Source organism: Sinohyriopsis cumingii, chromosome 10, assembly GCF_028554795.1.
Source record: "Sinohyriopsis cumingii isolate HCF-2022 chromosome 10, ASM2855479v2, whole genome shotgun sequence".
NCBI lineage: Eukaryota > Metazoa > Mollusca > Bivalvia > Unionida > Unionidae > Sinohyriopsis > Sinohyriopsis cumingii.
Window position 1 is genome coordinate 114,328,193 of NC_142970.1, and position 14,861 is coordinate 114,343,053.

The window sequence follows — 14,861 nt, forward strand, 5'->3', positions numbered from 1 at the left end:
GTCAAGTGAAGTTATAGACAAAAACGTGCATGATTTTCCAAATTTGTTTTATTGAAATGCTGTGTTTAATGATTATGATGGATTTGATTCCTGTTTGCATGAACTTGTACATAGCTCAGATAGAACTTTTACATTCAGGAAGCAAAATATCTGCTGAAAATTCCAAAGTATCAGCTCTCAAATATTGATTCCAACAATTCAACAAAGAAAGCTGATACTGATTAGTACTGTAGCTGGTGTAAGTCAAAGAATTATTGCTAATAGTTTCATTGGTCACAGACAATAAAGTGAAAGGTTTTCCAATCTGACGGTTCTAGGTTTTCTGCAGGAAAACATTTGAGATTATGCTCCAGTTCTACAGAATGTACGAATCTTGAGTTTATGTGGCAAATTGAATTTGAAGCCAGACAAAATTGACAAATGTTTCTCTGTGCTGTATGGTTTTGAGATTCATTCATGACAGTCAGTTGCAGATAAAGGATGGCAATGCATGTAGAAAGAATATAGCAGAAAAGCATTACAATTATTTGATGTCATGAACAAGCAGTTTTCATAGAACTGAAACTTGCTGAATATGTCATTCTATTTTACGATATATATTCACTTACAAGTCCAGTGCAACTTCAAAAACACCATAGACCAAGATCTGCAATCACACAGTGCTCCAGAAGATCAGGGTCAATGCAGTTTGTTTGGAGTGATCAGTAGAACAAATAACATAGACCCTGATCTTCTGGCATTCAGTGGCAAATCAGGGTCTAAATGTGTGCAGTTGGATGTTAGTACATATGGTACATTATGACTACCTTTATGATAAATGTATGTGTGATACATATGGTACATTATGACTACCTTTATGATAAATGTATGTGTGATACATATGGTATGTTACAACTACCTTTATATTAAATGTATATGTGTGATACATATGATACATTCAAACTACCTTATATGAAATGTATATGTGTGATACATTGGTACATTATAACTATATTTATGAGAAATGTGTGTGTGTGATATATATGGAACTTTATAACTACCTTTATATGAAATGTATGTGTGTGATACATATGATACATTAGGACTGCCTTTAAATGAAATGTATGTGTGTGATACATATGATACATTAGGACTGCCTTTATATGAAATGTATGTGTGTGATACATATGGCACATTATAACTATCTTTATGAGAAATGTATGTGTGATACATATGGTACATTATAATTATTTTTATTTGAAATGTATGTGTGTGATCCAGAATCAAACACAAAATTTGTTCTCTGTGCTACATTTCACTGTTGGACTCTAGTCCAACATACCTATCTGACCTCACCCATGTGTACACACCAGCAAGATACTTATGCTCCTCTTCTGACAATCGTATACTCATTATTCCCACTATGAAAACAAAGTCATATGGACAGCGTTCTTTTACATACCAGGGCCCAGCAACGTGGAATGAATTGCCCTCTGAACTTAGACACAAAGATACAGTGATCACATTCAAGAGGGCTCTCAAAACTCACTTATTTCGACTGCAAGAACAAACTTAAAGACCTAATAATGTTTCCTACCTGAAATACTCTCAGCATGTTTTTTTTTATATTTTTTAACGTTTTTCTAATTTCATATTGTTTGTTTTTGTAATAATGTTATTATGTTACTTATCTTATAGGTGTTGTCTAATGTTATAAAGCGCTTAGAGCTTTTAAAGATTAGGCGCTATACAAAGTCCTCATTATTATTATTATTATTATTATTATTATTATTATTATACATATGGTACATTATAACTATTTTTATGTGAAATGTATTTGTGTGATACATATGGTACATTGTAACTATCTTTTCATGAAATGTATTTGTGTGATACATATGGTACATTGTAACTATCTTTATGTGAAATGTATGTGTGATACATATGGTACATTATAACTTGTTGTTGTTGTTGTTGTAGGGTTTAACGCCTTTTTTCAGCACACGATAGGCTATACATGGCGGCCAGTATTAATGGTGGAGGAAGAACCCGGGAAAACCCCGGAAAGAACCACCGACCCACGAGAAGCTACTGGCAAGCTTTCTCACATACCCACATTGGCTAAATCCAAGACTCGAACCCACGCAGACATAGGTGAGATGGCAGTGATCCGTAACAGAGAGCGCTTTAGACCACTCGGCCACTCGGGGCCCCCTACATTATAACTACCTTTATATGAAATGTATGTGTGATACATATGGTACATTATAACTATTTTTATATGAAATGTATGTGTGATATATAAGGTACATTATAACTACCTTTATATGAAATGTATGTGTGATACATATGGTACATTATAACTACCTTTATGAGAAATGTATGTGTGATATATAAGGTACATTATAACTACCTTTATGAGAAATGTATGTTTGATACATATGGTACATTATAACTATTTTTATATGAAATGTATGTGTGATATATAAGGTACATTATAACTACCTTTATATGAAATGTATGTGTGATACATATGGTACATTATAACTACCTTTATATGAAATGTATGTGTGATACATATGGTACATTATAACTACCTTTATGAGAAATGTATGTGTGATATATAAGGTACATTATAACTACCTTTATGAGAAATGTATGTGTGATATATAAGGTACATTATAACTACCTTTATGAGAAATGTATACATGTGATACATAAGGTACAGTATAACTACCTTTATGAGAAATGTATATGTGTGATACATATGGTACATTATAACTATTTTTATGTGAAATGTATATGTGTGGTACATGCAGTACATTATAACTACATTTGTATGAAATGTATAATAGTGGTACATCTGGAACAAACTTCTAGGAGTTTGTCTTCATGAGATTTCCCATATTATTTAGAATCCATAAGGAAACAAATTTCTTAATTAGCTTCAGGTGTATATTTTAGTTTTCCTCAATTGTATTTGGTTGTGGTTGGGGCAGATTACAGCATTTGAATCAGGGAGTCTTTCTCATGGCCAGAAGATGACACATCTATGCAAATGTCTGGAATTTAAATATATTGTGTGATGGCAGTATTGTTAGCACAACATTTTTCAAAGTTGTCTAAAAACAATTCCTGAAAATACTAATATACAGTTATCTGATATACCAGAAAAAAAGATTTGCACTTTTGATTTTCCATTACAGATCTGGTTCAGGTTCATTTTAGATATTGCTCCAAGTTAGCTGTTGTTTCCTCTCATAATTCCCTTTCTCTTCACTTTTTCTTTTCAAAGTAATAAATGTTGATGATTTATTGCTAAATTGTGTATTTCTATAATTTAGCAGTTAACATCATTCATAAAACCTCAAAAATAGTTGCACTAGCCAATATCAATGACTTCAATGCAAAACATTCTACAGACAAGTCCTGACAATTCCAATGATTTCAATGCAAAACATTCTGCAGACAAGTCCTGACATTTTCCAATGTTGTTTTTATTGAAATGCATCATCTGAATATTTTTGATGTTGTTGTTGTTGTTGTTATTGTTGTAGGGTTTAACGCCATTTTTCAGCACATGATAGGCTATACATGGCGGCCAGTATTAATGTGGAGGAAGAACCCGGGAAAACCACAGAAAGAACCACCGACCCACAAGAAGCTACTGGCAAGCTTTCTCACATACCCACATTGGCTGAATCTGAGACTCGAACTGGTGCAGATAGAGGTGAGAAGGCAGTGATCTGTAATGGAGTGCACTTTAGACCACTCTGCCACTCGGGGCCCCAATATTTTTGATGATTTTAGCTAACATACACACTGTAATTATGTATTCCAAGATTATTTAGTAAACTTCAGTTCTGTCTTTTAAATGTTAAATAGAATTTTTTATATATTTATAATCATGAATCCAGAAACACAATTATGTGGATTTAAAATTAAAATTAAAATTAAATTTGAAATAAAATTTAGCGTTAAGTTAATGCATCATTTATAGATTATTTTGCATTAATGACTGGATGTAATGAGAATGAATTCCATGAAGGGAACAGAAAAATAATATTTACTTTGTTAATGGAGATTAAATGTAATACATAATGCCAGTGTTTGGTCTTTTTACTATCCTTGCAAGCAGTGGGTGACAATCCACTATGCTCCGTTATTCAACCATGGCTGCCTGTGCTGAGATTCCTCATTTGTCATGATTATACACAAACCTGTTCAACCAATTGCTGGGAGTGCAAACAGAATTTTCTTGCCATTTAGTCAAAGTTTCTTTTTTTATCACAGTCATTTACTGATTGATAAAATGGTCACTTACACTAATGTGTAGGAGATTGTTAGATTATCTTGTGGATGACATACTTTTCTTTATGCATACTCATGAAAAACAAAATCAACAAGAGTCTTTTTACTTATTATCTGTCATTGCATCAATGAATCTGCTATTCTCAGCCAATAGATAAAAGTAATCAGTTTATTAAATAATGTTATAGTCCATACATCCATTATTCCTTCTATCTATCCATCCATCCATCCATCCATCCATCCATCCATCCTTTTTCAATCCAATCATCCATCCACCATTGGTCAGTATAAAACAGAAAGCTCTCTTTATTTGCAGATCATTGGCAAAATATGGATCAGAACTCAAAACTGGCCTCCGACATGTCAGTGGATTATTAGAAAAAGATATGGATGGCAGTGAGTAGTATAACATTATTTAATAATGAAGGGAAGAGGCTTTGTACGTTAATTGCCCTCATTTGCATATGGGTAAGATCAATTTCTTTTGGATCATATCCAAAGTGGGATATGTTGTAATGGTGATAAGATAATATAAGCGTTGTTAACAGCAGTCACCAGAGGGGATTTGGAATTTGCCTTGAGGTTCTGTGCCATGTGAAGGGACTTGTAAATTGACTGACACATAGATGTAGGATGGACCAATTTATAATGAGTTTGAATTGCTTACCTGCCTACATATCTATGGTCTAGAGCAGTGGTTCCCAGTCTGTGAGCCACATACTGCTGGTTGGAGGTGGGGCAGCTGTGGGGTTATTCCTAAATGTACAAGTATTATCATGTGATGGACAGAATTTTTTTTGGGAAGTTGTAAAAGTGTATTCTTAGTCGAAAAGGTTGTAAACCACTGGTCTAGAGATCAGAGGTCAAGGTCATGGAAAGCTAATAAAAAAATAATGGTTTCTACATGATAAGTTTATGTCAGTACTGTATGCAGTGTACAGTAGTAATAACAATCTTGCTAGTGCAACCAGTCTGGCAACTATTAATGGATTGACATGAAAGTGGGTAAATATTATGGTCATCACCTGAAGATGTGCATGTGAACAAATTAGTTTGCCGCCACAATATTTGTTAGGGTTATTGACCATTTTTGTCTTGCAGAACAGAGAGCATTCTACAGATATTATGATCTTCTAAGAGAGTGACATGTATAACGTGAAGTTGTTTTCATCTGCAACACGCACAGTGGAAAGGATGTTGGCATACCTCTATGTTAATTTCATGTACTGTGACTGAAATGTTATTGGATATTATACTTATGGAAATTGTATATGATCTAAGCACACTGCTAGCTAAAATGTCTGCTTCCTTGTGCTCAAAAGAATTAGTGTAAAGTATCTTTAGTACTTATTAAAACAGGGAAAAGGAATTTTGCTGGACTAGTCAGTACCAGCTTCTGAAAGTGCAGTGAATGAATTACCAAATATATAAATGTACAAAATGTTGTCAGCTTTTATTTTTTTTATACAATTTACCTCTGAAGTCCAGGAAAATGAAAATAACAAAGCAGAGGTAGCAGTTTTTTGATAGATGCACATTTGAGTTAACTAACAAATAGAAGGTCATTTTTTATATAGCCAGTATAACCAGCGAAGAAAATTGAGGATATTTGTTTTTGTTAAATATCTAACCCTATGAAAAATAAAAGCTATAGAGCACCAACATGAGGCAGCAAGATGTAATCTTGTTAGAATTATTGCCTTGTATTGTGTTGTGGTATAATGGAGAAAGACATAATCTGGTTAGAATTATTGCCTTGTATTGTGTTGTGGTATAATGCAGTAAGACATAATCTGGTTAGAATTATTGCCTTGTATTGTGTTGTGGTATAATGGAGAAAGACATAATCTGGTTAGAATTATTGCCTTGTATTGTGTTGTGGTATAATGGAGAAAGACATAATCTGGTTAGAATTATTGCCTTGTATTGTGTTGTGGTATAATGGAGAAAGACATAATCTTGTTAGAATTATTGCCTTGTATTGTGTTGTGGTATAATGGAGAAAGACATAATCTTGTTAGAATTATTGCCTTGTATTGTGTTGTGGTATAATGGAGAAAGACATAATCTGGTTAGAATTATTGCCTTGTATTGTGTTGTGGTATAATGGAGAAAGACATATTCTTGTTAGAATTATTGCCTTGTATTGTGTTGTGGTATAATGGAGAAAGACATAATCTTGTTTGAATTATTGCCTTGTATTGTGTTGTGGTATAATGGAGAAAGACATAATCTGGTTAGAATTATTGCCTTGTATTGTGTTGTGGTATAATGCAGTAAGACATAATCTTGTTTGAATTATTGCCTTGTATTGTGTTGTGGTATAATGGAGAAAGACATAATCTTGTTAGAATTATTGCCTTGTATTGTGTTGTGGTATAATGGAGAAAGACATAATCTGGTTAGAATTATTGCCTTGTATTGTGTTGTGGTATAATGCAGTAAGACATAATCTTGTTTGAATTATTGCCTTGTATTGTGTTGTGGTATAATGGAGAAAGACATAATCTTGTTAGAATTATTGCCTTGTATTGTGTTGTGGTATAATGGAGAAAGACATAATCTTGTTAGAATTATTGCCTTGTATTGTGTTGTGGTATAATGGAGAAAGACATATTCTTGTTTGAATTATTGCCTTGTATTGTGTTGTGGTATAATGGAGAAAGACATAATCTTGTTTGAATTATTGCCTTGTATTGTGTTGTGGTATAATGGAGAAAGACATAATCTTGTTAGAATTATTGCCTTGTATTGTGTTGTGGTATAATGGAGAAAGACATATTCTTGTTAGAATTATTGCCTTGTATTGTGTTGTGGTATAATGGAGAAAGACATAATCTTGTTTGAATTATTGCCTTGTATTGTGTTGTGGTATAATGGAGAAAGACATAATCTGGTTAGAATTATTGCCTTGTATTGTGTTGTGGTATAATGCAGTAAGACATAATCTTGTTTGAATTATTGCCTTGTATTGTGTTGTGGTATAATGGAGAAAGACATAATCTGGTTAGAATTATTGCCTTGTATTGTGTTGTGGTATAATGGAGAAAGACATAATCTTGTTTGAATTATTGCCTTGTATTGTGTTGTGGTATAATGGAGAAAGACATAATCTGGTTAGAATTATTGCCTTGTATTGTGTTGTGGTATAATGGAGAAAGACATATTCTTGTTAGAATTATTGCCTTGTATTGTGTTGTGGTATAATGGAGAAAGACATATTCTTGTTAGAATTATTGCCTTGTATTGTGTTGTGGTATAATGGAGAAAGACATAATCTTGTTAGAATTATTGCCTTGTATTGTGTTGTGGTATAATGGAGAAAGACATAATCTTGTTAGAATTATTGCCTTGTATTGTGTTGTGGTATAATGGAGAAAGACATAATCTGGTTAGAATTATTGCCTTGTATTGTGTTGTGGTATAATGCAATAAGACATAATCTTGTTAGAATTATTGCCTTGTATTGTTTTGTGGTATAATGGAGAAAGACATAATCTGGTTAGAATTATTGCCTTATCTTGTGTTGTGGTATAATGAAGAAAGACATAATCTGGTTAGAATTATTGCCTTGTATTGTGTTGTGGTATAATGGAGAAAGACATATTCTTGTTAGAATTATTGCCTTGTATTGTGTTGTGGTATAATGGAGAAAGACATAATCTTGTTAGAATTATTGCCTTGTATTGTGTTGTGGTATAATGGAGAAAGACATAATCTTGTTAGAATTATTGCCTTGTATTGTGTTGTGGTATAATGGAGAAAGACATAATCTGGTTAGAATTATTGCCTTGTATTGTGTTGTGGTATAATGCAATAAGACATAATCTTGTTAGAATTATTGCCTTGTATTGTTTTGTGGTATAATGGAGAAAGACATAATCTGGTTAGAATTATTGCCTTGTATTGTGTTGTGGTATAATGGAGAAAGACATAATCTGGTTAGAATTATTGCCTTGTATTGTGTTGTGGTATAATGGAGAAAGACATATTCTTGTTTGAATTATTGCCTTGTATTGTGTTGTGGTATAATGGAGAAAGACATAATCTTGTTAGAATTATTGCCTTGTATTGTGTTGTGGTATAATGCAATAAGACATATTCTTGTTAGAATTATTGCCTTGTATTGTGTTGTGGTATAATGGAGAAAGACATAATCTGGTTAGAATTATTGCCTTGTATTGTGTTGTGGTATAATGGAGAAAGACATAATCTGGTTAGAATTATTGCCTTGTATTGTGTTGTGGTATAATGGAGAAAGACATAATCTTGTTAGAATTATTGCCTTGTATTGTGTTGTGGTATAATGGAGAAAGACATAATCTTGTTAGAATTATTGCCTTGTATTGTGTTGTGGTATAATGCAGTAAGACATAATCTTGTTTGAATTATTGCCTTGTATTGTGTTGTGGTATAATGGAGAAAGACATAATCTTGTTAGAATTATTGCCTTGTATTGTGTTGTGGTATAATGGAGAAAGACATAATCTTGTTTGAATTATTGCCTTGTATTGTGTTGTGGTATAATGCAGTAAGACATAATCTTGTTTGAATTATTGCCTTGTATTGTGTTGTGGTATAATGGAGAAAGACATAATCTGGTTAGAATTATTGCCTTGTATTGTGTTGTGGTATAATGGAGAAAGACATAATCTTGTTAGAATTATTGCCTTGTATTGTGTTGTGGTATAATGGAGAAAGACATAATCTTGTTTGAATTATTGCCTTGTATTGTGTTGTGGTATAATGGAGAAAGACATAATCTTGTTAGAATTATTGCCTTGTATTGTGTTGTGGTATAATGGAGAAAGACATAATCTGGTTAGAATTATTGCCTTGTATTGTGTTGTGGTATAATGGAGAAAGACATAATCTGGTTAGAATTATTGCCTTGTATTGTGTTGTGGTATAATGGAGAAAGACATAATCTTGTTAGAATTATTGCCTTGTATTGTGTTGTGGTATAATGGAGAAAGACATAATCTTGTTTGAATTATTGCCTTGTATTGTGTTGTGGTATAATGGAGAAAGACATAATCTTGTTTGAATTATTGCCTTGTATTGTGTTGTGGTATAATGGAGAAAGACATAATCTTGTTAGAATTATTGCCTTGTATTGTGTTGTGGTATAATGGAGAAAGACATATTCTTGTTAGAATTATTGCCTTATCTTGTCTTGTAGCATAATGCAGTAAGACATAATCTTGTTAGAATTATTGCCATAATGGAGTAAGACATAATCTTGTTAGTACAGCTAGTCCTGTATTTGTAATGGATTGCCATGAAAGTTAATAAGTATTATGGTCATTTTTTGAAGATATGCAGTTTGGACAAATCACTATCATTGTTCCAATTTGTGCTTGAGTTTTTGCCTTTTCTCATGTGGCTTAATGCATTGTATACCAAATTCTTGTTAGTCTTGCAAGTTTTTGAATGATTGCCATTAAAGTTGGAAAATTGTGTCAGTTAGCTGAAGATGCACATCAGTTTTCTCCATCAATTGTTCTTAACAGTTTTGATCCTATTTTGTCCTGCAGCTGAAAAGAATCTTACAAATGCAACTTGTCTTGTAAATTTTACCTCAATTGGCCATAGAGCAGAAACACTTATGGGATGGCCTGTTGTCTGTCCTCCATTTATATACCATTGCCTGTAGACCAGAAATACTTATGGGATGGCCTGTTGTCTGTCCTCCATTTTCATTCCATTGCCCGTAGACCAGAAATACTTATGGGATGGCCTGTTGTCTGTCCTCCATTTTCATTCCATTGCCCGTACACCAGAAATACTTATGGGATGGCCTGTTGTCTGTCCTTTTTCATTCCATTGCCCATAGACCAGAAGCACTTATGGGATGGCCTGTTGTCTGTCTTCCATTTATATACCATTGCCTGTAGACCACAAATACTTATGGGATGGCCTGTTGTCTGTCCTCCATTTTCATTCCATTGCCCGTAGACCAGAAATACTTATGGGATGGCCTGTTGTCTGTCCTCCATTTTCATTCCATTGCCCGTACACCAGAAATACTTATGGGATGGCCTGTTGTCTGTCCTTTTTCATTCCATTGCCCGTAGACCAGAAACACTTATGGGATGGCCTGTTGTCTGTCCTCCATTTATATTCCATTGCCCGTAGACCAGAAATACTTATGGGATGGCCTGTTGTCTGTCCTCCATTTATATACCATTGCCCGTAGACCAGAAACACTTATGGGATGGCCTGTTGTCTGTCCTCCATTTATATTCCATTGCCCGTAGACCAGAAACACTTATGGGATGGCCTGTTGTCTGTCCTCCATTTATATTCCATTGCCCGTAGACCAGAAATACTTATGGGATGGCCTGTTGTCTGTCCTCCATTTATATACCATTGCCCGTAGACCAGAAATACTTATGGGATGGCCTGTTGTCTGTCCTCCATTTATATACCATTGCCCGTAGACCAGAAATACTTATGGGATGGCCTGTTGTCTGTCCTTTTTCATTCCATTGCCCGTAGACCAGAAACACTTATGGGATGGCCTGTTGTCTGTCTTCCATTTATATACCATTGCCCGTAGACCAGAAACACTTATGGGATGGCCTGTTGTCTGTCTTCCATTTATATACCATTGCCTGTAGACCAGAAATACTTATGGGATGGCCTGTTGTCTGTCCTTTTTCATTCCATTGCCCGTAGACCAGAAACACTTATGGGGTGGCCTGTTGTCTGTCTTCCATTTATATACCATTGCCCGTAGACCAGAAACACTTATGGGATGGCCTGTTGTCTATCCTCCATTTATATTCCATTGCCTGTAGACCAGAAACACTTATGGGATGGCCTGTTGTCTGTCTTCCATTTATATACCATTGCCTGTAGACCAGAAATACTTATGGGATGGCCTGTTGTCTGTCCTTTTTCATTCCATTGCCCGTAGACCAGAAACACTTATGGGATGGCCTGTTGTCTGTCTTCCATTTATATACCATTGCCTGTAGACCAGAAATACTTATGGGATGGCCTGTTGTCTGTCCTTTTTCATTCCATTGCCCGTAGACCAGAAACACTTATGGGATGGCCTGTTGTCTGTCTTCCATTTATATACCATTGCCCGTAGACCAGAAACACTTATGGGATGGCCTGTTGTCTGTCTTCCATTTATATACCATTGCCTGTAGACCAGAAATACTTATGGGATGGCCTGTTGTCTGTCCTCCATTTATATTCCATTGCCCGTAGACCAGAAATACTTATGGGATGGCCTGTTGTCTGTCCTTTTTCATTCCATTGCCCGTAGACCAGAAATACTTATGGGATGGCCTGTTGTCTGTCCTCCATTTATATTCCATGCCCGTAGACCAGAAATACTTATGGGATGGCCTATTGTCTGTCTTCCATTTATATACCATTGCCCGTAGACCAGAAATACTTATGGGATGGCCTGTTGTCTGTCCTCCATTTATATTCCATTGCCCATAGACCAGAAATACTTATGGGATGGCCTGTTGTCTGTCTTCCATTTATATACCATTGCCTGTAGACCACAAATACTTATGGGATGGCCTGTTGTCTGTCCTCCATTTTCATTCCATTGCCCGTAGACCAGAAATACTTATGGGATGGCCTGTTGTCTGTCCTCCATTTTCATTCCATTGCCCGTACACCAGAAATACTTATGGGATGGCCTGTTGTCTGTCCTTTTTCATTCCATTGCCCGTAGACCAGAAACACTTATGGGATGGCCTGTTGTCTGTCTTCCATTTATATACCATTGCCCGTAGACCAGAAAAACTTATGGGATGGCCTGTTGTCTGTCCTCCATTTATATTCCATTGCCCATAGACCAGAAATACTTATGGGATGGCCTGTTGTCTGTCTTCCATTTATATACCATTGCCTGTAGACCAGAAATACTTATGGGATGGCCTGTTGTCTGTCCTTTTTCATTCCATTGCCCATAGACCAGAAACACTTATGGGATGGCCTGTTGTCTGTCTTCCATTTATATACCATTGCCCGTAGACCAGAAAAACTTATGGGATGGCCTATTGTCTGTCCTCCATTTATATTCCATTGCCCGTAGACCAGAAAAACTTATGGGATGGCCTGTTGTCTGTCCTCCATTTATATTCCATTGCCCATCTATCCTTAGCACAAGTTAATTAATGCTACTTCCAGAATTACTTGCAAAATTGCAATGAAACTTTGCACACACGATCATCCCAAGGTCAAGTTGGTCCTAAATGAAATGGTTCTGCTTAGATGATCAGTATGGCCTAGTTTTCACTAAAATACTTGTGACCTCTAATTGGTCCTAAATGAAAATTGTGCCACTCTGACTTTAATATGGTCCCCATGGTGGCCATCTTGAAAATCTTGTCACTAGTTCTCATTGATGGATGGTCCTAACAGCATGGGTTTTGACCCAAAAACTTGTGATTTCTAGTTGGTCCTTAATGAAAGTGATGCTCATCTGAATCCAATATGACTGTTACAGCAGCCACATTGAAAAACTTATTATTATTCCTCCTAAATGGAAAGTCATGTCCATGTGGGATATTCACCTGATGACTTCTTATGAAGTCCAGCTGGTCCTAAATGAAGCTGGTGCTGATCTGACCTCCATCTTGATTCTCATACCACTTGGATTTTCACACAAAGACTTTCTGTGATGTCTGGTTGCTCCTAAATGAAAATGGTGCCAATCTGACATCCAGTATGACTGCCTTGGCAGTCATCCTGAAAATCTGGAGATCATTACTCTACCAGCACTTAAAATGATATTGACATGCAGTTTTTGCCAGAAGATTTTGTACAGTGTCTTGTTTCTTCTAAATGAAAACAATGCCACTCTGATATCAATCATTGCCACCATGGCAGCCAACATAGCAACCAACATGAACATCTTGTTATTCCTACTCCTTTTGAATTTTGGTCTTAAATGAAATTGGTGAAGATATGACATCCAATATGGCCACTACAATGGTCCTCTTGAAAATATTAATAGTGCTGCTTCTCCTGAATGGATGTTCAAATATACATGAATAATCAAATAGACCAGGATGTTCAAATAGACCAGGATGTTCAAATAGACCAGGATGTTCAAATAGACATGGATGTGTAAATAGACATATATATATATCCAAATAGACATGGATGTTCAAATAGACCAGGATGTTCAAACAGACCATGATATTCAAATAGACCCAGATGTTAACATAGACCAGGATGTTCAAATAGACATGGATGTTTAAATGGACATAAATATTCATATAGACATATATATCCAAATAGACATTAATGTGCAAATAGACATGGATGTTCAAATAGACATGGATGTGCAAATAGACATGGATGTGCAAATAGACATGGATGTTCAAATATATGTGGATGTTCAAATAGACATGTATATCCAAATAGACATGGATGTTCAAATAGACATGACTGTTCAAATAGACATGAATATTCAAATAGACATGAATACTCAAATAGATATGTACTTTCAAATAGACATAAATACTCAAATAGACATAAATGCTCAAATAGACATGGATGTTCAAATAGACATGAATGTTCAAATAGTCAAGAATGTTCAAATAAACATGTACTTTCAAATAGACATGAATGATCAAATAGACATGTACTTTAAAATAGACATGGATGTTCAAATAGACATGAATGCTTAAATATACATGGATGTTCAAATATACATGGATATCCAAATATACCTGGATGTTCAAATAGACATGATTTTTCAAATAGACATATACTTTCAAATAGACTTAAATGCTCAAATAGACATGGATATCCAAATATACATGGATGTTCAGATAGATATGATTGTTCAAATAGACATGTACTTTCAAATATACATGAATGTTCAAATAGACATGGATGCTCAAATATGCATGGATGTTCAAATATACACGAATGTTCAAATAGACATGTACTTTCAAATATACATGGATGTCCAAATAGACATGAATGTTCAGATATACATTAATGTTCAAATAGACATGAATATTCAAATATACATGGATGTTCAAATAGACATGAATGTTAAAATAGACATGTACTTTCAAATAAACATGAATGTTCAAATAGACATGAATGTTCAAATATACATGAGTGTTCAAATAGACATGAATGTTCAAATAGACATATACTTTCAAATATACATGGATGTTCAAATATACATGGATGTTCAAATATACATGAATGTTCAAATAGACATGGTATTGAAAATTCAATAACTTTAAATTTCTGAGTGTTCATGGTCAATCCGAGATTATTTAGTATAGATGAAACTTGGATGTCAGCTTCTGTATTAAGGAATGGATATGAGCCACGGCATTTTCTGGATCTGCATGTGTTTGAAAAATGTGCTTTCAATTCTGCACCAAAGAGTCAGGTGCTGATTTCAGTAATAAGTGTTCCAAACTCAAAACTGTTAAAGGACTGAAATTCAACCAATAAATCAATGTATCTATTTTTTCAGTATCAACTAAGATATGCTCTCAAAAGATTCTTTTTCCTACAAAATAACTTTCATTATCAAACAATCCTGGCCAGCCAAACCCAAATAT